Source organism: Scyliorhinus canicula, chromosome 1 (assembly GCF_902713615.1).
Source record: "Scyliorhinus canicula chromosome 1, sScyCan1.1, whole genome shotgun sequence".
Classification (NCBI taxonomy): domain Eukaryota; kingdom Metazoa; phylum Chordata; class Chondrichthyes; order Carcharhiniformes; family Scyliorhinidae; genus Scyliorhinus; species Scyliorhinus canicula.
In genome coordinates, this window is record NC_052146.1 from 16310084 (window position 1) to 16336491 (window position 26408).

Consider the following 26408-nt stretch of genomic DNA (forward strand, 5'->3'; position numbering starts at 1 on the left):
ATCTACCAGCCGCTTCCCGCCGGAATCGTGATGGGTCATGACCGGCAGATCCTGCGAGACGCCTCTTCCGGCATTCCCGACGGTTATTCCTAATGGGATCTCGTGAGACGTCGCAATCTGTAACGCACCCACAATGGGCGGGACCCAGACTTGCAGAGTTAAGTGAGATTAAAAGCTCATTTAACTCTGCCGACCGACAGCAGATCAAACCATCCAGCGGCCTCACTGAGGAGACCCCAGCACAAATGGGGACCAGGCGGAACGGCACTTGGAGGGGTGGGGGGCTCCCAGGTGATTGGAGGCCTCCAGGTGGTTGGTATCTGGGGACGGTCACAGCCTGGCACTGCCAGCCAGGTACCTTGGCAGTGCCAGCTTGGCACCATGGAAGACTGCCCAGGCAGCTTGACAGTGCCACCCGAGTGCTGGCCTGGCACCACCAGGGTGTCCAAGTGGCATTTCCAGGCTGGCAGGGGGAACTGCCAGGGCGCCAGGCTGGCAGTGCCATGGTGCCAAGGTGGCATTTTGCCCACGCCGGGGATCGGGACCGGAGTGCCCTACCCGCCTGAGGTGGGGTGCGAGGGCTTGAAAACCCCCCAACAGGTGAGTTGGGGTGTTGGGGGGTCTGCTGGGGGTTGCGTCCGGAGGGGGGGGGTGGGGGGGGGGGCTGTCAAGAGATCAGGATGTTATTTTAAAATGCCGGTCCGATCTCTTCCTGCGCTGGCGAGCGGAACTCCTCCATGCAGGATATGCGACTGATGGCAGGGGTATGCGACTGTGGGCAGCACGGTAGCATAGTGGCTAGCACTATGGCTTCACAGCGCCAGGGTCCCAGGGTCGATTCCCGGTTTGGGTCACTGTCTGTGCGGAGTCTGCACGTTCTCCCCGTGTCTGCGTGGGTTTCCTCCGGGTGCTCCGGTTTCCTCCGACAGTCCAAAGATGTGTAGGTTAGGTGGATTGGCCATGATAAATTGCCCTTAGTGTCCAAAATTGCCCTTAGTGTTGGGTGGGGTTACTGGGTTATGGGGATAGGGGGTGTAGCCACCTGGATTGGCCACTTCCCAATTCCAAAATGGATGCCCGCAAAGAATACAGGGAAAATTGACCCAAAAAACAAGCAGGTGCAAGGTTTCCTGTGTATTAAGACTTGCAGAACCCAGACAGAACCGAAACCAGTAGCCATCTACATATTAATGAGCAATCCCCAGGAACAATTAGAAACATTGAAGCAATCGGGACCAAGACAGACTCCCCGATGCCAGCGGGAGCCAGGACAAAGGAAGGCCAACGGACACATAGGAACCGCCCAGCGATCAGGGAACAGCTCCAGTATTGGAGAAATCGATTGAAACGATTGGGACTTGGTCCAATCAATTGGGACCAGGTCCGGGGTCCGCCCAAAAGAGCACGAAACCCCTGGGGACTATAAAGTAGAGTCCCCAAGGACAGTTCGATCTTCTTGGCAGGTTCTCTTAGCAGCTCTAAGGAACTCATGACCGTGACTCTCAACAAGGAGAGACCTGCCTAGCAGCTGCACCAACTAAGTAAGTCTCCAGTCAACGCACGCTACGAGATAGGCGCTCCTAACTACTATTCCATACCAGCTTGAAGCCAGCAGATTAGACCCGGACAAAGGCCATTGTTCCTCTGACCTGGTGGGCCATTTGAAAGCTAAAACAGGCCTTTAGTTGTAGTGATAGCCTAGTAAGTAGAGTTTTATGCATGAATAGTGATTGACTGTGTGTATAATAAATGTGTTTTGATTTGAAACTTACTAACTGGTGTATCGAGTTATTGATCAGCACTTGGCTTTAAACCTCATGGTGGTATCAGAAAGATACCTGGTGACTCTAGAGCAAAGGTTATTAAAACAGAGCAATTAAGTAAAAGCACACCGAGCAACAGGGGGAGGTGTTGACCTTGGGTGGGGTGCTCTTTCCAAGAGCCAGTGCAGACTCGATGGGCCGAATGGCCTCCTTCTGCACTGTAAATTCTATGATATCAGCCATGATTGAATAGCGGAGCAGAATCAATGGGCCGAATGGCCTAATTCTGCTCCTATGGTTTATGGTCTTATGGAAGGGCACAGTGTACTCATTAATCATTAATATTTCACTGACTGTGAAGTTTTTTATGAGGTTGTGTAGGGCGCTATGTAAATGTAAGTTTTTGCTTTTTCTCTTACCATTGCACAATGAATCATTGCGATTTTTATATCTAAATAAACATACCATAACGCATGTGCAGTGTTACTCTATTTAAATCAGGGACACATTAACTAGTTTAGTTTTTGTTTTTAATTATGAAACACATTTTCCATTGAAATAGTTGTCAATGACATCCTTGGCTTGTGAGACTTTGCCATAATCCTTGACAACAACATAAGTGCAGCCTACAACCTTGCGAGATTATCCTTCTCGGTCTATTTTGCACAGGCCCACCCATTCACCAGGTTTTTTTTGTTGTCATCAACCTTAACCAGGTTGATCCGATACTCTGCATGGCCTCTTAACATGCTGTGCCTCATCACAATTGCCTGCCAGGTTACACAAGTGACGCTTGTCCAGCACCTGGACAGCTTCCCGGAGACCACAACACAAGCCATCATGGATGGATGCAGTTTTAAGCACTTCCTGAAGTGACGTGTTAACATCCATGACACGGCCTGCATTTATGCATTCCTCGGCCTTTGTACTGCTTACTGCCCCGGATCAGGGGGGTTTCCTGCACGAGCCCGAGGACGGGGACACATTAACAAATGGATCACAGTATCCATTTACCATGGTCAAAGGGTTTGTGAATGGAGGGTGCAGGCTTTGAGGTTCAGTGTGAAGAGCACAGTTCCCTCATGGGGTATAAATGCAGTCAGCCATCATTGTACCGTCGAGTCAGGGAACAGACTTCAGCTGGTGCTGGGTCTGCCACACACAGAAGCCAGAAGCAAGACTGTGCCAGGAGTTCATTGAGAGGCTGGATCTCTGACTGGAGCCAGGAGTTGGAAAGGAGATAACAGCTGGAGCTTGGGGTGGGGATGAGGGAGAACGAGAGAGAGAGAGACCACCAGACACACAGTTAGAATTTTTGATTTAAAAAAAAATTTAGAGTACCCAATTCATTTTTTCCAATTAAGGGACAATTCAGTGTGGCTAATCCACCTAGCCTGCACATCTTTGGGTTGTAGGGGTGAGACCCACGCAGACGCGGGGAGAATGTGCAAACTCCACACGGACAGTGACCCAGAGCCGGGATCGAACCCGGATCCTCGGAGTCGTGAGGCAATAGTGCTAACCATTTTGAAAATGAAATGAAAATGGCTTATTGTCACAATGAAGTTACTGTGAAAAGACCCTAGTCGCCACATGCCGACACCTGTTTTTTCGGGAACTGCAGTATTAAAGGGTTAATAAAGTGCAGGGAATTTGAAGTTGCAGAAACCTAGGACGGAAGGAGGACACTTTCCGACCTTTGACATGCTGGCTGAGATGATTACTGAAATGTAATGAAGCAAAACATAGGTATTCATTTGAAGATTAAGTGCTTTATTCCCTTTTTAGAGAGGGCAGGCTCAGGGTTAAGGCCAGCACTGTCCACACCCACAGTTCCTTTCTTCAGCCAGCTCCTGTGCCACAGAGATATAAGAATTGCCGCAGCGTCAATCCTCACACAATGCCATGTGTATTTGAAATTCTGGAAATCGAGTTGCGAAAAGCATTTGTGGATAAACCGTTTAACCGTAGTTAAATGGCTTTACCTGCAGCTTCATTATGTCCCTGAAGTCTGGTCGTAACAAAGCCGGGCTTTGGACTTGCGATTTCCTCGTTTGAATGGCTTTTGTCTTCAATCTTTGTTTTGTGATTTTACGATCATGTCAGTGAAAGTTGATTGACTCCAGTTTGTTTACACGTAGACCTGCACCGTCAATCCCTTCCCAAGTCTTCAATCTATCCACGTGAACCCAGGTAGCAAACATAGAACATAGAACAGTACAGCACAGAACAGGCCCTTCGGCCCTCGATGTTGTGCCGAACAATGATCACCCTACTCAAACCCACGCTATACCCGTAACCCAACAACCCCCGCCCCCCCCCAAACCTTACTTTTAAGGACACTACGGGCAATTTAGCATGGCCAATCCACCTAACCCGCACATCTTTGGACTGTGGGAGGAAACCGGAGCACCTGGAGGAAACCCACGCACACACGGGGAGGACGTGCAGACTCCGCACAGACAGTGACCCAGCCGGGAACCGAACCTGGGACCCTGGAGCTGTGAAGTATTTATGCTAACCACCATGTTACCGTGCTGCCCCGTCATCAGGTTAATGAAGTTCCATTGCGATGTTAAACTGAGCCTACCTGCCTCATGCTCAAATGGATGTAAAAGATTCCAGGGCACAATAAGACCATAAGACCATAAGACATAGGAACAGGATTGGGCCATTCGGCCCATCACGTCTGCTCCGCCATTTAAACATGGCTGATATTTTTCTCATCCCCATTCTCCTGCCTTCTCCCCATCATCCCTGATCCCCTTATTGATCAAGAACCTATCTATCTCTGCCTTAAAGACACCCAATGAAATGGCCTCCACAGCCTACTGCGGCAAAGAGTTCCACAGATTCGCCACCCTCTGGCTGAAGAAATTCCTCCTCATCTCTGTTTTAAAGGAAAGTCCCTTCAGTCTGAGGCTGTGTCCTCAGGTTCTAGTTTTTCCTACTACTGGGAACATCCTCCCCCCAAATCACTCTATCTCGGCCTCGCAGTATCCTGTAAGTTTCAATGAGGTCCTCCCTCATCCTTCTAAACTCCAACGAGCACAGACCCAGAGTCCGCAACCGCTCCTCATATGGCAAGCTCTTTGTTCCAGGGGATCATTCTTGTCAATCCTTTCCAAGGCCAGCACGTCCTTCCTTAGATACAGGACCCAAACTGAGAGAGAGAGAAAGAACACTGAGTTTGTGGGATCATATCGAGTCAAGATAGAACACTGTGTAAAAAGTAACTCACCACACACACATATATATATATAAAGATTTCAACAGCCCAGTTAAATAGACTACGTTGAACAGGTAATTGAAACTTTTTACACAGTGTTCTATCTTGACTCAATATGATCCCACTCACTCAGTGTTTTCTCTCTCTCCCTGTAACTGAAAACATACAATGGAGAGTGTGTTTGGCATGTCGGAGAGGGTTCAGAGAAGGGCAACTTCCATCACTCCAGGTTGCAAAGCTCTCAATTACGATGGGGATATTGTGTTTGCTTTCCAATCTCACATTTCACTTTGTAACTTTAATACCCGTGTCCTCCAGTTCTGCCTTCAGTTCCAGTTCACTAGCACCTATTCCTTTCAGCAATTTAACAACACGGATCACGCAGCCTATCTCCTCTTAACCGCCTTCGCCCCAGCGGGCATAAGGTCAGCTCTGTCGGCACTGACAATAGCAGCAACTGGCAATGATACACTAAATCTAACCCTGCACAGCATCGCGAGCTGCTTCACAGGAGCACTGGGCTGAGTTTTTCTGGGTCCCCCAAGCGGTGGTGCTGGGAAGAAGTGACGGTGCTCCATCGGGGTGGCTATCTGAATCAAGTCCGCCATAGGGAAATTCCCCAGGGATGAGCAAGAACCAGGATCGACTGCCCGCCCCACTGAGTTGACGGGGGCCTCAGTTTAACATTTCGTTTATACGTATCGTCACAATAATTTCTGGGGTTTCGTAAAATATTCATAGAATCCCACAGTGGCGTTTAAGGGGCATCTTGACAAATACATGAATAGGATGGGAATAGAGGGATACGGACCCAGGAAGTTTAGAAGATTTTAGTTTAGACGGGCAGCATGGTCGAAGGGCCTGTTCTTGTGCTGTACTTTTCTTTGTTCCTTGTTCTTTGTTCTGGTGCCCATTCGGCCCATCGAGTTTGCACTTGACCCTCCAAAGGGGCGCCTCGCCCAGGCCCCCTCCCCCACCCTATCCCCGTGAACCCAACTAATCTTTTGGACACTAAGGAACAATTTGGTATGGCCAATCCACCTAACCTGCATATCTTTGGACTGTGGAAGGAAACCTGAGCACACGGAGGAAACCCAGATGGACACGGAGGGAACGTACAAACTCCCCACAGACGAGGCCGGAATCGATACCAAGATGTATTGTTAAACTCTCTTAACCTGCGGTATTTTATGAATTAGGGTTGATTCAGAGGGTTCAGTTGCGTTTCGCCACTGGTGGAACTGCCACCCCACTGCATGTGGAGGCCACCAGAGGGCAGTAAGCGTGTGACAATGGAGGAAGTCATTGAAGTCCATCCTTCACGGAGGAGGCTGTGGCCAGGAAATACAGTCCCCTACGGTCTCAACTATCAAACTTAATGGATTTCCTCACCGCGCCAAGGAGCCTGCCAACCTTTGACTTAACAATTTAATTTTACACTTTTGAGGGCACTACCATTTTGAGCTCTCTCTCTCTCTCAAGGTCTCCAACCTGCCTCAGCAGTGGCCACTTCACCTGGGGTGTGTCATAATATCCACTCATTTATATAATGAGATGCAGACAGGCAGTGATTGACACATAGGATGACCAATGAACACACAACACAGAACAACCAATCACCAAACAAGACACCACCACTATAAAGCCCACAGGGCATTAAGACTCCCGCTCTTTTCGGGACCCAGACACACTGAGACAGTCAGAGTGCACAAGTCAGTGGACATTATTGTCATGTGGTAGCTAGTAGGTCTGGTCGAACCAGTAAGAGATCGTCAGTAGGATTAGTAGGGTGTCAACCCACAGCTGAACATGTACAGCCGTTCCCGTACCAGCCTCCCCGAACAGGCGCCGGAATGTGGCGACTAGGGACTTTTCACAGTAACTTCATTTGAAGCCTACTCGTGACAATAAGCGATTTTCATTTCATTTCATAGTTTAAATAAAACCGTGTAGGATCATCTCCGGTGTTAGACGTTTGTTTCTCGCTTCCCTGCATCCAGTTGCAGTCAACGTCAAACCAACCCGCCTCACACATCAGTGGGATGGCAAATGTTGCAGAGCTGGCAGCGCTCTGCGTGTGTCTGGAGCTTTTACAGCACAGAAGGAGGTCATCCACCTCATTCTGCCTTTGCTGATTCTGTGATCGTATTGAATGGCAGAGCAGGCTCCTGAGGCTGAATTTCCAACTCCTGCTCCAAGTTCTTCTGTACCATATAGCCACCCAATCAATCCCACTCCTATAATCCTGGAAATGTGTTTATCTAATCCTCTGCTGAATGTGACCAATGAATCTCTACCATCAAGCCGTGTGTTCCAGACTGTATCAACATTATATGTTAAAACAAAATTATATCAAGTCACCATTGGTTTGTTTGCCAATCACCTTAAATTTATGTTGACAGGAATCCCCTGCCACTGGAAAAAAATTGTCTTTATTTACTCTATCAAAACCATTCGTAATTTTAAACACCTCTATCAAATCTCCTCTAAAGATTCACTGCCCGAAGGAGAATACCCCTCACTTCCCCAGGGGTCTTTGCCGAACTGATTCCCGAGTCCTGGCTATCCCCATTACCCCAATCCCCATCATTCAAATAAATCTCTAAAGCCTTCCTAAAGTGCTGCGCGCATTATTAAGTTTAGTATACTTCAGCCGATACCTGACCGGCATTTCATAAATGTCACCTTCTTCATATTGTTGTTGTCTCTCTCCTCACACCTATGGGTTCACACGGCAGGCTTCTGTCCATTCCCAGGTCGCTAGGTTGTCACCAGAGACTTATAGCTTGAGGGACACCATAGATCATAGAATTTACAGTGCACAAGGAGGCCATTCGGCCCATCGTCTGCACCGGCTCTTTTGAAAGAGCACCCTACCCAAGCCCACACCCCTACCCTATCCCCATAACCCAGTAACCCCACCCAACACTAAGGGCAATTTTGGACACTAAGGGAAATTTATCATGGCCAATCCACTTAACCTGCACATCTTTGGACTGTGGGAGGAAACCGGAGCACCCGGAGGAAACCCACGCAGACACGGGGAGGATGTGCAGACTCTGCACAGACAGTGACCCAAGCCGGGAACCGAACCTGGGACCCTGGAGCTGTGAAGCAACAGTGCTAACCACCATGTTACCGTGCTGCTAATTCCGCATCAAATGTGGCTGACCAGGTATCTCTCTCGCTCTTATCTCAAGCCGCTGGCATACCGGCAGGATTTTGCAGGTTGATACTCAACCTGTCGGCTGCGTTAAGGCCCGATCCTTCCCCGTGGCACTGCCAGGAGCAGTGCCGGGGGGGCAGTGACCGGAACCTGCCAGCAAGCAGTGCTGGGACCAATACTGGGAGGGGTACGCCTGTTGGGGAGGTTCGGGGTGGCCATTCCTTGGCCACCAAGTCCTGGGTTGGGACTCAAACTGGAGCTTCTGACGGGCCACCGCCCATTGTGTCACATGATCTTTATATTAGAAGCCATTTTTTTCAGTAACGTCACCCTGGAGCATCTCATAGTGACTGGAATTCTCCGCCGTTGGCTGGCGGTGGGATTCTCTGGATCCTCCAGCAGCGCACCCCCTCCCACCTGTTTCCTGATGGCGTGGGGGGGGGGGGGGGGGGCTTCAAGGGGAGTTCCCATTGACAGCGGCACTGTGTCTTTCTCGATCAAAAGGGAAATGGTAGCAAATCGATAGCGTTCAGAGGCTGATGATCCAGAGGCCTGAGGTCATGGCCTGGAGACATGGGCCAGGATTTTATAGCCCCTCCTGCCTGGCGGGCTATTATATTTCCACGAATCTGAACGGGAATTTAAATGGCCTGCTGCATTCACGGGCTGGGGCGGGGGGGGGGGGGGGCGGTAAGGGCATGCGAGCCGCGGTAATTCTGTACAATCCTGGCCATGAGTTCAAATCCCAGTGTGGCAGCTGGTGGAATTTGAATTCAATTAGTTGATAAATATGGAATAAAAAGCTAGTCTCAGTAATAGTAACTATGAAACGACTGAATTGTCATAAAAACCCATTTGGTTCATTCAAGTCCTTCGGGGAAGAAAATGTGTGTCCTTAATGACCTGCCCTGGCTGATAGAGGCTCGCAGCAATGTGATTGACTCTTAACGGTCCACAAATGGTCAAGCAAACCATTCAGTTGTATCAAACTGCACTGCGGCCAGATGGACTGCCGAGAGTTGGGAAGGTGGCACACCACAGACCACATCCTGGAATCAGGATGGACAATAAACACCCAACCTGCCACTAATGCTCACATCCCTTGAACGAATAAAAAAACATAACTGAAGTTATTTTTTGGTGCAGGTCTGCACACTTGCCAATTGAGACAGCAGTGGAGTGCACTCTCCTGGAACCTTTAGACATCTTTCTGGCACATTACTGAAGACGAATTGCATTCTACCGAATTGTCAAGCAATTCCACCGACACACAGTGGAAGCAGTGTGCACCATCTACAAGATGCACTGCAGTAACTCCCTCCACCACCGACACACAGTGGAAGCAGTGTGCACCATCTACAAGATGCACTGCAGTAACTCCCTCCACCACCGACACACAGTGGAAGCAGTGTGCACCATCTACAAGATGCACTGCAGTAACTCCCTCCACCACCGACACACAGTGGAAGCAGTGTGCACCATCTACAAGATGCACTGCAGTAACTCCCTCCACCACCGACACACAGTGGAAGCAGTGTGCACCATCTACAAGATGCATTGCAGTAACTCCCTCCACCACCGACACACAGTGGAAGCAGTGTGCACCATCTACAAGATGCACTGCAGTAACTCCCTCCACAACCGGTACACAGTGGAAGCAGTGTGTACCATCCACAAGGTGCACTGCCGTAACTCCCTCCACCACCGACACACAGTGGCAGCAGTGTGCACCATCTACAAGATGCATTGCAGTAACTCCCTCCACCACCGACACACAGTGGAAGCAGTGTGCACCATCTACAAGATGCATTGCAGTAACTCCCTCCACCACCGACACACAGTGGCAGCAGTGTGCACCATCTACAAGATGCATTGCAGTAACTCCCTCCACCACTGACACACAATGGTAGCAGTGTGCACCATCTACAAGATGCATTGTAGTAAATCCCTCCACCACCGACACACCGTGGAAGCGGTATGCCACTACAGTGTCCTACAAGATGTACTACCAAAATTCACCCAGGTTCCTTCAACAGCATCTTCCAAACCTGAGACATCTACCACATAGAAGGACAAGGACAGTAAATGCAAGGGAGCACCTCTGTCTGCAAATCCCCCTCCAAGTCACACTCCGTTCTGATTTGGAAATGTTTTATATTTTATTTCTTTTTTTTTCATTAAAAAATTTAGAGTGCCCAATTCATTTTTTTTCCAATTAAGGGGCAATTTAGCGGGGCCAATTCACCTACCCTGTACATATTTGGGTTGTGAGGGTGAGACCCATGCAGAGGGTGAATGTGCAAACTCCATACGGACAGTTACCCAGGGCCAGGATTGGACCTGGGTCCTTGGCGCCATGTGGCAGCAGTGTTTAGCACTGTGCCACCTTCCTGCCCATATGATTTGGAAATATACCATCCGTTCCTGCACTGTCGCTGGGTCAAAATCCCTGAACATAGAAACTAGGAGCAGAAGTAAGCAATTCAGCCCTTTGAGCCTGCTCTACCATTCAGTCAGATCATGGCTGATCTCTTCCTGGTCTCAAAGCCACCTCCCCACCCGTTGCCCATTAACCCTTTAAATATATCTATCTCCTTCTTGAAACCATTTAATGGCTCAGATTCCACCGCAGTATGGGGCAGTGAGTTCCACAAATTCATCACCCTCTGCGAGAAGTAGTTCTTCCTCATCTCAGTTCTAAATCTACCGCCTCTCAACCTATATCCGTGACCTCTAGTTCAAGATTTTCCTACACGGGGGAATATTTGGTCTACATTTATTTTATCAATTCCATTTAGTACTTTAGACATCTTGACCAGATCCCCTCTCATCCTTCTAAACTCTCTCCCTAACAGCACGGTGGGTGTACCTACACCAGATGGATATCAGTGTTTCAAGGAAGTAGCTCACCACCACCCTGTCAAGGACAATTAGGGATGGGCAATAAATGCTGGCCTCACATCGCATGAACAAATGAGATTTAAACATCCGGCTGAGAGGCAGATGGGGCCTTAGTTTATCTGGTCTGAATCTCACAGGGCACCTCCGGCAGTGCAGCACTCCCTTCGCACTGGAATGTCTGCTCAGATTTGATGCTCAGGAACCTGGAGTGGGACGTAAATCCACGGCTTTGCAACTCAGAGGTGAGATATTCACACTGAATCAAAGTTGAAACTTCAACCGTGAAAGTCTGAAGGGGAAATTTACAGATTTAATCAGAACTCAATCAATACTTGTTCCTGATCCAACCCAACCAACTCGATCAGAGTGTGTTGTGGCACAGACAATTCATGGGGTCTGAGATGGGAAAGGAAACTTTTATCACCTCAATTGCACAGGAGGATACTCATGCGTTCATGTGAAACTTCATCCCACCGTCATTGACCCGTTTACATTTTCTGTAAAATCGTGAAGAGAAATTTCGGATCGACACATTAGAATTCAAAAAGCAAAAAAATTCCAAGGCAAGGAATTCAAGTACAAAAACAAGCGGCGGGATTCTCCGTAGGCCGACGCCAGAAACGCGATTAGACGGAGAATCGATTTTGATGCCAAAATCGTGGTGGACACCAGTTTTACACCAAATCGGAACTCGCTGTCGCCACAACAGCAGCGTCAATGCGCCACTCTACACATACAGTAAGCGGCATTGGCATATCATTCGCAGGCCTGACCCAGTATTGTCCAGGGCCTCCCCGATTCTCCGCCTTCACCGAGGGGGCAACTCCCGATGGAGATGTTCACTTGTGCTTTTAAAAAGCGTGAAACAGGCGCCGTGTCTGCTGAGGGAGAGAGAGGGGGTACGGAAAGTGTCCAACATCGCCATAGTTTGCTGAGAGTTGTGCCGCTCGCCGGGGCTGGGGGGAGTACCGGGGAATGGCTAGGAAGTGGGCAGTGGGGTCAGAGTGGACGGGCACGGAACACCATTGTCACAGCCGGCACGGCAGCCATGCAGCTATGCACGTTGCTACGCACAGCACACTGTTAACTTAGGGTCATGGGTCATATGGGCGTCCCCCCAATCCATCCCCATTAGGTACCCTCTGGCCCCAGCCGACCCCAATGGAATGGGCACACTCCAGCACAGCTAGCGCTATATTGTTGGCTAGGATGAGTGTGTGTGGGGAGTACAGCGCTAATATGCGGCTGCAGCTTGTCAGCCTATTGAGTACTAATCCCGCTCCTGGCGAATCCATTTCTCATTGGAATCTATCGTGTTCCACGTGGCATCAGTGCCAGCCCCTTAACGGTCGGTGAATCAGTCCAGGTACGGCACCAGTTTTGATGTCGTAGAATTCCACTAATCCTACCCAGGTGTCAACACCTCAGGAACGGACAATCTGGCCCAAGGAAGTTATGCTAGACTCTTATAAGACACTGGTTATAATGCTCTTTATTGTCACAAGTAGGCTTACATGAACACTGCTATGAAGTTACTGTGAAAAGCCCCTAGTCGCCATATTCCTGCGCCTGTTCGGGTACACGGAGGGAGAATTCAGAATGTCCAAATGACCTAACAGCACGTCTTTCAGGACATGTGGGAGGAAACCGGAGCACCCAGAGGAAACCCACGCAGACACGGGGAGAACGTGCAGACTCCGCACAGACAGTGACCCAAGCCGGGAATCAAACCCGGGTTCCTGATGCTGTGAAGCAACAGTGCTAACCACTGTGCTACCGTGCTGCCCGTAGGTTAGACCTCAGCTGGAGCTTTGTGTCCAATTCTTAATCATCAGAATTTAAGAAGAATATCAGGCCCTTGGCGATGTTGAAGAAGTGATTTATTGGAATGCGTCCTGGGATGAAGGGCCTCAGTCTTGTGGAGAAATGAGAGAGTAGAATGGTTCCCCTCGGGGCTGAGGAGATTTAATCAAGGTATTGAAAATGATGACGGGTTTAGCAGGTAGATGGGTACAAAAAGGATGCAGTTTTAAGAAATTGATTCTGGGCTAATGAGGAGAAATGTGTTTTCGCAGCAATGTTGTACTGGATCGCACGGCCTGTAAGGTCACGGAAGCAGATTCAATAATCACTTTCTCAAGGGAGTTGGATAAATACCTGAAGGGGAAATCTTTGCCGGGCTATCGTGAAAGGACAGGAGAATTAGATGAAGTGGAGAGCTCCTGCAAAGGGCTAGCACAGGCTCAATGGGCCGTATGGCCTCTTTCTGTGCTGCATCAATGTGTGATTAAACAACCGTGTAATCTTAGGGGCCAAGCTGTTTGGCCAAAGTTGTCAAGGGCAGAAAGTATATTGCCAGCTCCTTCTGCCGCCCTAGGCCACGGGAAAGGTTGGAAGTGAATTCTGTTGAAGCAGATTGAACCTTCAACCCACTCATCTGTAAAGATATGGGCCGGGATTCTCCCCTACCCGGCGGGGCGGGGGCCGGCGTAGCCAAGTGGCGCCGACCACTCCGGCGTCGGACCTCCCCAAAGGTGCGGAATTCTCCGCACCTTTGGGGGCTAGGTCCGAACCAGAGTGGTTGGCGCCACGCCGACTGGCGCCAAAACCGGCGCCAGCGGCCTTTGACACACGTCAGCCGGCGTCGGGGCTGGCCGAAAGGCCTTCGCCGGTTCACGCATGAGCCGGTGCGTCAGCTGCCGCTGACATCACCACCGACGCATGCCGTTGGGGGATTCTCTTCCGCCTCCGCCATGGTGGAGGCCGTGGCGGCGGCGGAAGAAAAAGAGTGCCCCCACAGCACTGGCCCGCCCGCCGATCGGTGGGCCCCGATCGTGGGCCTGGCCACCATGGGGGCACCCCCCGGGGTCCGATCGCCCCGCGCCCCCAGGACCCCGGTGGCCCGCTCGCGCCGCCAATCCCGCCGCCACCAGAGGTGGTTGAAACCATGGCAGCGGGTGAGGCCTCTCAGCGGCGGGACTTCGGCCCATCGCAGGCCGGAAAATCGCCGCAGGGAGCTTGCCGATCGGCGCGGCAGGCACGGCAATCGGCGGGGCCTGATTTCCGCCCCCGCCAATTCCCGGGTGGTGGAGAATTTCAGCCACGGCGGGGGTGGGATTTTCGCCGGCCCCGGGTGATTCTCCGACCCTGCGGGGGGTCAGAGAATTTCGCCCATGGGCCAGAATTCTCCGGTCATTGGAATTCACTTTTCCCGCCGGCAATGCGGGTTTCCTGGTGGTGTTGGGTGGTTGCAATGGGAAATCCCATTGACAAGTGGAGGGAAGATAAAATCCCGCTACCATCCCACGAATGGCATGCGGACAATCCCCACCCTTGGCTTCATTTAGTGCATTGTGTGAATGGGGCAGGTCTCCTGTTGAAAACACAGCAAACGTTCACTCACTTGCCCCTCCTGGTGGCTGGTCTCAAAGCTGCATGGACATCTACCTTCCACTTCCCGCGATTAAAATAAACCTTGAAACATTTCACAAAACCTAGGCCGGCACTCCAGTGCAGTGCTCCCTCAGTCAGAACTTCCATCTTTTAGATGAGGTGAGTGAGCCTAATGTATTCCAGGACACTCTTTCAGAGGAGATCCAAAGGCCTGGCCAATATTTATTCCTCAGCCAACACCACCACTACTTTTGTCATTCCAGAAGTAGGGGTCCCTGTTTAAAAATAAGGGGTTGTCCCTTTAAGAGAGGGATGAGAAGAATTGTTTTTTCTTCGGGGGCAGTGAGTCTTTGGAAGTCCTTTCCTCAAAAAAGCAATGGAAGCAGAAGGGGCCCTTCCCACCGGTGGGAACTTGCTTGAGTCGACCAGTGCCACAGCCACTGGCGGCCGAGCTTGGCAAAACATAGTACATAGAGTAAATAGAACATACAGTGCAGAAAGAGTCAAGTCGGCCCATCGAGTCTGCACCGACCCACTTAAGCCCTCACCTCCACCCTATCCCCGTAACCCAATAACCCCGCCTAACCTTTTTTTTGGTCACTAAGGGCAATTTATCATGGTCAATCCACCTAACCTCCCACTTTTGGACAGTGGGAGGAAACTGGAGCACCCGGAGGAAACCCACGCAGACACGGGGAGAGCGTGCAGACTGTGACCTAGCGGGGAAGCGATCCTGGGACCCTGGCGCTGTGAAGCCACAATGCTACCCACTTGTGCTACTATGCTGCCCTTAAACACCGTTGATTTCGCCAGGACAGGCCTACAGAAATGGTGAGCGACCTCCTCCACGGGAAACTCGCCACGTGGGGCGGGGCTGGGAGGGGGCTGGAAAATTTCAGCCGGTGTCTTAGAATGTTTTTAAGGCAAAGCAAGATAGAATGCAGCAAGGGGGGGGGAGGTTATCGGGGTTAAGCGGGGGGTTACGGTCGTATCAGCCATGATCTTAATGAATGGTGGAGCAGGTTGGAGGGGACGAGTGGCCTACTCTTGCTCCTGACCAAGATGTACGTATGTTCATATGTATGACAGGAAATGTTTGGATTTTATGTTTTACTTTGGATATCCATTCAGTCCAACATCACTAAAACAGGTTACACCATCATTGTCACAGGACTGCTCATGGGGCCTTGCAGTGAATAAATTGTTTCCTCCATTACAATAGCAAGTGCACTTCAAACGTGTTTCATTCAATGTCAAGGATGTCCTGAGGTTCTGAAATGCACCATATAAATACAAGTCTCTTTTGCCTTCAGATGTAATATTCAGCACACTCTCCTGTCTTGTTCCATCTATATCCTCAAGAACATAATGCTGCCTTCCTTTGCAAATCATTGCAAATCTGTTAAACAAAGATACGCAGTCACAACAAGGACAGGACTGGTGACCTTTTAGTGTGCTTGGCTACAAAAGATATGTCACGGATAACAGCTCTCTTATTAAACTTCAAATTAGTCTCAATCTTTCAGTCTTACACAGAAAACCACTCATCCGAGACCACGAGCTGAGCTTGGAGAATGTCGCTGCAAATACTGTTTTTCGTAAATCCTGAATAATTGACCAGAGGGCAGCTCATACCACAGGAATGAAATGGAAGAACAAGCTCTTTAGTCAAATCAAGAAGCGATTTAACACCTTGGCGCCCAGCACCTGGAGATTCCCAGACAAGGAATTGCCATAATGGTCAGGGCGCAGATGGCACTACTATTGACTACTAAGCACTTCACCTTCTGTCAGTAGTACTATTTGTACTCCGGTACCTGAGCCATCTCTGTATTGTGGCATGATTGGCAACTGACTGGCCTTTCAGAGGTATTCAAGGACAGTGCCCAATCAGCGTTGGCTTTGTTGGTCGCACTTTGACCTTTGAGTCAGAAGATGTTGCGTTGGAGTCTCACTGCTGAGACATGAACGTGTAATTTAAGCCGACAGCCCTGTGTAGGATTGAGGAAACTCCGCGGCACTGTTGGACCTTCAGAGTTTCAGGGAAAAGATTCAACCCATGTCTGCCCTCCTGAAAATGAAATGAAATGAAATGAAAATCGCCTATTGTCACAAGGCTGGCTTAGCACACGGTTAAATCGCTGGCTTTTAAAGCAGACCAACGCAGGCCAGCAGCACGGCTCAATTCCCGAACCAGCCTCCCCGAACAGGCGCCGGAATGTGGCGACTAGGGACTTTTCACAGTAACTTCATTCTGGGGCTGGTTTAGCTCACTGGGCTAAATTGCTGGCTTTTAAAGCAGGCCAGCAGCACGGTTCGATTCCTGTACCAACCTTCCCGGACAGGCGCCGGAATGTGGCGACTAGGGGCTTTTCACAGTAACTTAATTGAAGCCTACTCGTGACAATAAGCGAATTTTCATTTCAAGTAGTCTTCAAATGAAGTTACTGTGAAAAGCCCCTGGTTGCCACATTCTGATGCCTGTCCGGGGAGGCTGGTACAGGAATCGAACCGTGTTGCTGGCCTGCCTGGTCTGCTTTAAAAGCCAGCGATTTAGCCCAGTGAGCTAAACCAGCCCCTGGGCAGCACGGTTCCATTGTGGATAGCACAATGGCTTCACAGCTCCAGGGTCCCAGGTTCGATTCCGGCTTGGGTTACTGTCTGTGCGGAGTCTGCACGTTCTCCCCGTGTGTGTGTGGGTTTCCTCCGGGTGCTCCGGTTTCCTCCCACAGTCCAAAGATGTGCAGGTTAGGTGGATTGGCCATGATAAATTGCCCTTAGTGTCCAAAATTGCCCTTAGTGTTGGGTCCAAGTCCAAGAGCCGGTGCAGACTCGATGGGCCGAATGGCCTCCTTCTGCACTGTAAATTCTATGAATTTAGCGTGGCCAATCCACCTAACTTGCACATCTTTGGATTGTGGGGGTGAAACCCACGCAAACAATGTGCAAACTCCACACGGACAGTCACCCAGGGCCTGGATTCGAACCTGGGTCCTCAGCGGCGTAGTCCCAGTGCTTTCCACTGCGCCACCATGCTGCCCTATAATGTGCCCTCATGATGCACACAGAGAGCTTGCTCCAGGGTTCTGAGGCAGCCACATTGAAGCAACAATGATGTAGTTCCAGGTTAGGATGGTGTGTGACTTGGAGGGGAACCTGGAGGGGGTGTTGTTCCGATGTGAATCTTGTGGAGGTGACAGATTTGAAAGCTGCTTTTGGAGAAGCCTTTGGCAATTTCTGCCGTGCATCTTGTAGACAGGAGACACGGCAGCCATGGGGCACTGGTGGTAGAGGGAATGAATGTTTATTACTTAACCAGCCATCACTAAAAAAAAGATTATCTGGTCATTGTCACAATCCTGTTTAATTAATGCTGCTCATCAGTTCACGCTTACGGAATCAGATCTATCTCAAAACTTAATTGCCTTTCCTCAATGCTCGGAATATTGGAATTATAATTTTACTGTCAATTTATGGGGCTCTCTGGCTATTGGTTAAAAGCAATCATCATCCTTATCAGTCCGGATTTTCATGAAATTACAGCTTTGAATAATTGACGCAACTTTTTTGTCAAACTTAAACTTAACTTTTGGAGACGCGTTTCATTAATTTTCAAATGCCGGATGGGATTTGCACAAATCTACGTAAGCTTTCAGAAACTGAACATTTCAAAAGGATTGCATAATGTATATTTAGGCAAGGGTGCAGTCACACAATGCCAGCTTGAGTCAGTCGCTAATCTTCTTGTCTCTCAATGATAAAGTTGTAAGGCTGGATTTTACAGCCTGCCAACGGACGTGTTTCTGGCAGAGAGGTGGGTGTACATCACATGTGGTTCGCACTGCTGCCTCACAGTGCCAGTGACCCGGGTTCAATTCCAGCCTTGGGTGGCTGACCGTATGTAGTTTGGAAGTTTTCCCCGTGGGTTCCCTCCGGGTGCTCTGGTTTCCTCCCTTAGTCCAAAGATGTGCGGGTTAGGTGGATTGACCATGATCAATTGCCCCTTAGTGTCCAAAGGTTCGGTGGGGTTACTTGATTATGGGGATAGGGGCTAGGTGAGGTGCTCCTTTGGAGGGTCGGCGCAGACCTGATGGGCCGAATGGCCTCCGACTGCCGTGCAGGGATTCTACATAAAACATGAGGGGTGCCGAACCCACCACCTTCCCGCCAGCCAATTGGGTGAGATTGCTTACGGTGGGCGGCCCGGTAGCACAGTGGTTAGCACTGTTGCTTCACAGCACCAGGGTCCAAGGTTCGATTCCCAGTTTGGGTCACTGTCTGCGCGGAGTCTACACATTTTCCCCGTGTCTGCGTGGGTTTCCTCCGCGTGCTCTGGTTTCCTCCCACAGTCCAAAGATGTGCGGGTTAGGTGGATTGGCCGTGCTAAATTGCCCTTAGTGTCCAAAAAATGTTAAGTGGGAGTTACTGGGTTACGGGGATAGGGTAGCTTGGTGGGCTTCAGTCGGGTGCTCTTTGTAAGGGCCGGTGCGGACTCGATGGGCTGAATGGCCTCCTTCTGGACTGTAAATTCTATAAATTGGACATTCTGAATTATCCCTTAGTGTACCCAAACAGGCGCTGGAATATGGCAACTAGGAGATTTTCACAGTAACATCATTGCAGTGTTAATGTAAGCCTACTTGTGACAATAATAAAGATTATTATTATACAGTGCCGGACAATGCATGGTGGAATTTAAATGCAATTAATTAATGCATCTGGAATTGAAAGTTAGCCTCAGTAATACTGAGCATAAAACTATCATCATAGAACATAGAACAGTACAGCACAGAACAGGCCCTTCGGCCCTCGATGAGCCATGATCACCCTACTCAAACCCACGTATCCACCCTATACCCGTAACCCAACAACCCCCCCCTTAACCTTACTTTTTAGGACACTACGGGCAATTCAGCATGGCCAATCCACCTAACCTGCACATCTTTGGACTGTGGGAGGAAACCAGAGCACCCGGAGGAAACCCACGCACACACGGGGAGGACGTGCAGACTCCGCACAGACAGTGACCCAGCCGGGAATCGAACCTGGGACCCTGGAGCTGTGAAGCATTTATGCTAACCACCATGCTACCGTGCATGGCGCACGGAATCAGTTGTCATTATATTGTTCACTAATGATCTTTTGAGAAGTTCTGTCATTATTACCCAGTCTGGTCTATTATGTGAATCACGTCGACAGCAATGCCCTGTGAAATGGCCAAATAAGCCACTCAGTTGTGAGAATTAGGCCCAAGTAACAAATGCTGGCCTTACCAGAGATGCCCACACATCTCTTCCCCACCTCAATTTGTCTGCTGCGGAAATCCTTGCCCATGTTGGGTTTTTTTATCTCTGGTTTGATGATTGCAGACCTCCCACCTCCTACTCGGCATAAGCTTACTCGCACCTGGGGCGGTATTCTCTCAGCCCGGGGCTAGGCCGGAGAATCCCAGAGCGGAGAATCGCGGCGCGGTTGGGGGCCGCTCTACGCGGCCGGCCCGCCGATTCTCGGCCCGGGATGGGCCGAGCGGACGTCGTAAAAACGGCAAGTCCCGCCGCCGCCGTCCATACCAGCTCTCAGCCAGCGGGAACTCGGTGTTGAAGAGTCGGGGGGGCCGGCCTGTGGGGGGGCGGAGGGGGATTCCGACCCAGTGGGGGGGGGCTTCCGATGTGGCCTGGCCCGTGATCGGGGCCCACCGATTGGCGGGCTGGCCTCTCCGCCTGGTGGCCTCCTCTCTTCCGAGCCGGCAACCTGTAGTCCTGCACCATGTTGAGTCGGGGCCGACACGTTGAAGGAAGTCACTGCGCATGCGGGCGTCGGTGCCGGTGCCACTGCGCATGCGCGGATCCCGCGGCGCCCAGTTCGCGCCGGGATCGGCAGCTGGAGCGACGACGTTTCCAACGGCGTCAACACTTGTCCTCTGGATCACAGAATCCCGCCCCAGGCCCCTGGTCATCCTTGACTGCTCAATGACCTACATTGGATCAGTGGCACATTGATCTTCAAATTCTCACCCTTGTTTCAAATCTCTCCGTGGCCTTATTCTCCCCCGTCACTGTAACCTCCTCCAGCCCTACAACCTCCCTCGATCCCTGCATTCCTCCAATTATGGGGGAGCGGTGCATCCCCCATTTTTATTCCTCCCACTTTTGGTGGACGTGCCTTTAGCTGCCTGGCTCAGGAATTTCCTCCCTAAGCCTCTCCACCTCCCTACTCTCTCGGTTCCCTTTGTGAGACTCCCGAAAACCCAATCTTTGACCAAACTGTGGGTCACTTGTCCTAATGTCTCTCCATGAGACTGACTGTCAAATTTTGTTAACTAATGCTCTCGAAAGGAAACTTGGAATGTTTTACTTTGGTATAGGCGCTATATAAATGTTGCCGTGAAGGGTGCTCCACTGACATTTGCTGGAATAATCTGAAAGGTGGCTATTAAGAAACAGCAATCAACAAATCTGAGCAAGAAGAGATCAGGGTCAGTAATTAATTAATCAAAATGAGAAACTGTCTGCAGTTCGCACCTTCTCCCCGTGTGTGTGTGGGTTTCCTCCGGGTGCTCCAGTTTCCTCCCACAGTCCAAAGATGTGCAGGTTAGGTGGATTGTTCATGCAAAATTTGCCCCTTTAGTGTTCAAAGATATGCAGCTTAGGTAGGGCTACGGGGATATTGCGGGGGGGGGGGGGGGGGGGGAAGGTATGGTGCTCTTTCAGAAGATCGGTGCAGACTCGATGGGCGGAATGGCCTCCTTCTGCACTGTAGGAATTCTATGAAATACAAATGCTGAGGAGATCAGTTGATGTACAAGGGGGCACAGAGGTTAATGGACGAATTGTTCAAGGAAGCAAAGGATTTGACATTCCCGCTGAGCTGATGAGTAGACGCGGAGAGGTAGCACCTATCATTAACTCTTCAGATAATGAAGCAGTCCACGTGCAAATGCAGCAAAACCTGGACAATATCCAGGCTTGGGCTGACAAGTGGCAAGTTACATTCGTGCCACACAAGTGTCATCTCCTACAAGAGAGTATCTAACCACCGCCCCTTGATATTCAATGCAATTACCATCGTTGAATCCCCTTCAACCAACATCCTGGGGGTTACCATTGATCAGAAACTGAACTGGACTAGCCATATAAATACTGTGGCTACAAGAGCGGGTCAATGGCTAGGGACCCTGTGGTGAGTAACTCACCTCCTGACTCCCCACTGCCTGTCCACCATCTACAAGGCACAAGGCAGGAGTGTGATGGCATACTCTCCACTTGCCTGGATGGGTGCAGCCCCAACAACACTCAAGAAGCTCAACACCATCCAGGACAACGCAGATCACTCGATTGGCACTCCTACCACAAGCATTCAACCCCTGACCACCGACACACAATAGCAGCCGGCTGTACCATCTACAAGATGCACTGCAGCAACTCACCAAGGCTCCTTAGTCAGCACCTTCCAAACCCATGACCACTACCATCTGGAAGGACAAGGGCAGCAGACACATGGGAACCCCACCACCTGGAGGTTCCCTTCCAAGCCATTGACTGGGAAATATATCGCCGTTCCTTCATTGTCGTTGGGTCAAAATCCTGGAACTCCCTCCCTAATAGCGGAGAAGGCTTACCTCCACCACAGGGACTGCAGTGGTTCAAGAAGGCAGCTCACCACCACCTTTTCAAGGGCAATTAGGGATGGGCAACAATTGCTGGCCTAGCCAGTGACATCCACATCCCATTACAAATGAATTTTAAAAAAACTAGGGTGTGAAGCAGGGATGTGGTGGGAAACAGCGTGGGGCACGGGGGCATGGGGGTGTGTGGATTGAAAAGCTCTGGAAAGTTGTCAAGGTGTGACTTTAGTGGATGCAAGGTATTTTCCCACTAACCACTAACCTGCCCACGATGTTGTGTCGAACTTTTGTCCTAGATTAAGAACAAATTAACCTACACCCCATTATTCTACCCTAATCCATGTACCTATCCAATAGCAGCTTGAAGGTCCCTAACGTTTCCGACTCAACTACTTCCACAGGCAGTGCATTCCATGCCCCCACTACTCTCTGGGTAAAGAACCTACCACTGACATCCCTCTATATCTTCTACCATTCACCGTAAATTTATGTCCCCTTGTAATGGTTTTTTCTACCCGAAGAAAACGCCTCTGACTGTCTACTCTATCTATTCCCCTGATCATCATATAAACTCTATCAAGTCTCCCCTCATCCTTCTCCATTCTAATGAGAAAAGGCCTAGCACTTCACCTTGGTGAGTTGGGCAGCACGGTAGCATGGTGGTTAGCATAAATGCTTCACAGCTCCAGGGTCCCAGGTTCGATTCCCGGCTGGGTCACTGTCTGTGCGGAGTCTGCACGTCCTCCCCGTGTGTGCGTGGGTTTCCTCCGGGTGCTCTGGTTTCCTCCCACAGTCCAAAGATGTGCGGGTTAGGTGGATTGGCCATGCTAAATTGCCCTTAGTGTCCTAAAAAGGTTAAGGGGGGGGGGGGGGGGTTGTTGGGTTACGGGTATAGGGTGGATATGTGGGTTTGAGTAGGGTGATCATTGCTCGGCACAACATCGAGGGCCGAAGGGCCTGTTCTGTGCTGTACTGTTCTATTCTATTCTACCCTCAACCTTTCCTCGGAAGACCTACTCTCCATTCCAGGCAACATCCTGGTAAATCTCCTTTGCACCTTTTCCAAAGCTTCCACTTCCTTCCTAAAATGAAGCGACCAGAACTGCACACAGTACTCCAAATGTGGCCTTACCAAGGTTTTGTACAGCTGCATCATCACCTCAGCTCCCGTTGAACGGCAGCAAGTTGGGTGAGAGCTCACACAGTGTCAGGCTAATGGCCATGGATAATGCCATAACACCAGGGTATGTCTTCAAGAGAGGACAAGGTGTGAGAAATGGAAGAGAAAACAGTGGAAGTTGCGGCTCATGCCGAAAGTGCCGCCGTAATGAACCACCACCACACCGACTGCCAAAATAACTTTCTTCTTGTCGGAGCAGCCTCTGTTTAAAATGCTGATGCCTTCATGTTTTCAACTTAAGTCAGCTTCTGCAGCTTTTTGGACACTGCCAGTTTTCCTACAACAAAGAATTCGACTGATCTTAGCGAGTGGGGGGAAAAAAAAATCACATCAATAGCAATTCATTAACAGATGTAATGGTTTGCTAACATGCCTAAACTTTGGCATTTGCACCTCAAGCTAATTTAGCATTAGCTGATCTGATTAAATGTTATGGTACCACCAAGTCTATGTTATTCTCTAAGTCTGAATAAAGATTGTAGACTTCCAGTTAACATAAAGGGCGAGATTCTCCGCAAATGCGGAGAATCGTAAAGGCTGCCGTAGGACAGGCCGTGACCCACGGCAGCCTTCACGCCCACTTCCGGGGCTGATTCTCCCCCCCCCCCGGGTGGGACTAGGAGCGCGGCCCTGTGCATCACGGTGGCGCAGCCTTGATGACGGTCGTCAAGGCCGCACGTCAAGCGTCACGACGGCTGACGCGGCCGATGACGTCAGCCGCGCGTGCACAGGCTGGACAACGGCAACCCGCGCATGTGCAGTTGCCGTCTTTTCCCTCAGCCACCCCGCAAGGCGTGGTGGCTTGATCTTGCGGGGCAGCGGAGGGAAACGAGTGCGCCCGTTACGGACACACGGCCCGCGATCGGTGGGCACCGATCGCGGGCCTATGCCCCCGTTGGCATGGCCGTGGTACGGCCGTGCCAATCGGGCCCCCAGATGCCCCAAACGGGCATCTGGCGCCCGTTTCACGACGGCAGCGAGCAGGTGTATTTGCTGCCATGTTGAAACGGGCGTGAAGGCCCAGCCGCTCGGGCCCATCGGCCTCGGAGAATCGCCGCTCGCCGTAAAAAACGGTGAGCGGCGATTCGTGCCGTGGGTCGGGCGTGGGGGGGGAGAATAGCGGGAGGGCATGAAAAATGTCGGGAGGCCCTCCCGCTATTCTCCCACCCGGCGTGGGGGGGGCGGAGAATCGCACCCAAATACTTTATTCAATGGGTTTGTTCTGTTTACAGAGCTTGACTAGGTATAATACAGTCAAGAGGTATGACCAGTGAAGTTAAGGTAAACTGCCTATGCTGAGCTGTCTCTGTCTGCTGCTGCTCACCAACCCTGTGCTTCTGAAAGAGGCGGATCCTCCCTTGGGCTGGACCCGTCTCTAGTTATAATCATTGAGGTGGGATGTTTTGGTCCGCCCCATCCCCATTTCCTTCACCCCACCCCCCGTGACGTCTTTTGAGGTGGCAGAGACAACCCCGCCACCCCCCCCCCCCCCCCCCCCACCCCCCCACCCCCCCCAGCAACCAGGACAGGAGTATCCTGACATTGTCAACAGGGTTTACTGTTGTTTGCACCCTCTGCCACTGGGGAACCAGTGGGGGTAGGGAGGGGGTGGGAAATCCCGCCCACTATTTAATGGCGGCAAGGTAGTACAGTGGTTAGCACTGTTGCTTCACAACACCAGGGACCCACGTTCGATTCCCAGCTTGGGTCACTGTCTGTGTGGAGTCTGTACGTTTTCCCCGTGTCTGTGTGGGTTTCCTCCGGGCGCTCCGGTTTCCTCCCTCAAGTCCCGAGAGACGTGCTTGTTAGGTGAATTGGACATTCTGAATTCGCCCTCTGTGTACCCGAACAGGTGCCGGAGTGTGGCGGCTGGGGGATTTTCACAGTAACTTCATTGCAGTGTCAATGTAAGCCTACTTGTGACAATAATAAAGATTATTATCTGGGAAATGCAGCGAGGCCCTACAACCCTGGTGGAAACTCTAGATAAACAATGTAAATATTATCATCACCAATCTTCCGTTCAATTCCTCGTATTCTGGACCAGTGGGCAACCTGTGACCCGGGTTGAGGGGGGTTGGGGGGCATGAGACCCATCTGGGTTCTGAGTGCGACCCACGAGACATTTTGTTGACCGTCGCCCATGTGCGGGGTTGCCACATACCGCTGGCATCCATCCGTGTGGCTGAAGCGATTCTCACTTAACGCGAAGGCAAGTGAAGTGAGGTGTGTGCTGATTGCTCACAACACTGACTGTGAGAGCCGTGCACTTCCTCTGCATCCAATCAAGCGTAAACATTGATTTTGCTTTTACCACTTGGAGCTGATGACAGTTCTACTAGTACATAAATGATTAAACATTTTCTACAACTCGTTATGAAATACTCGGAGTGTATTCAATGTATTCAATCCTGTTCAAGGAGCCTTGGATAGTGGACATGCCCGAATTCAATCTTGCAGCACACCCAGCTGCCGATCCCTGTTCCGGGGCTGTGCTTTCTGAGCTGTACTGTTAGAGTACACGTTGTCGAAGGTGTGCTCATAAAACAAGCTAGTTGGCCAAGCTTTTGGTCAGCATCCCTTTACGTTGCTCAGTGTCAAATTTTGTTTGATAATCATTCCAGTGCGGCCCCTTTCATAAGAACAGAACATAAGAACTAGGAGCAGGAGTCGGCCATCTGGCCCCTCGAGCCTGCTCCACCATTCAGTGAGATCATGGCTGATCTTTTGTGGACTCAGCTCCACTTTCCGGCCCGAACACCATAACCCTTAATCCCTTTATTCTTCAAAAAACTACCTATCTTTCATTATGATGAGGATGCTATATAAATGCAAGTTATTGTTGTTGATTATTAAACCGTTTGTGGGGACGCAAAATATCCCGAATGCTTTATTTTTTAAAAAAGGAACAGGGAATTTCCGCTGGTGCCCTGACCAATCGTGCGGCACGGTAGCACAATGGTTAGCACTGTTGCTTCACAGCACCATGGTCCCAGGTTCGATTCCCGACTTGGGTCACTGTCTGTGTTGAGTCTGCACGTTCTCCCCATGTCTGCGTGGGTTTCCTCCGGGTGCTCCGGTTTCCTTCCACAAGTCCCGAAAGACGTGCTGTTAGGTGAATTGGACATTCTGGATTCTCCCTCCGTATACCC

The 26408-nt window shown here is 50.5% G+C and overlaps 1 pseudogene; it reads right to left on the reverse strand.

Moving 5' to 3' along the window:
* Positions 1-2297: 2297 nt before the first annotated feature.
* Positions 2298-26408, reverse strand: part of LOC119978272 — a 137984-nt pseudogene continuing 113873 nt past the window's right edge.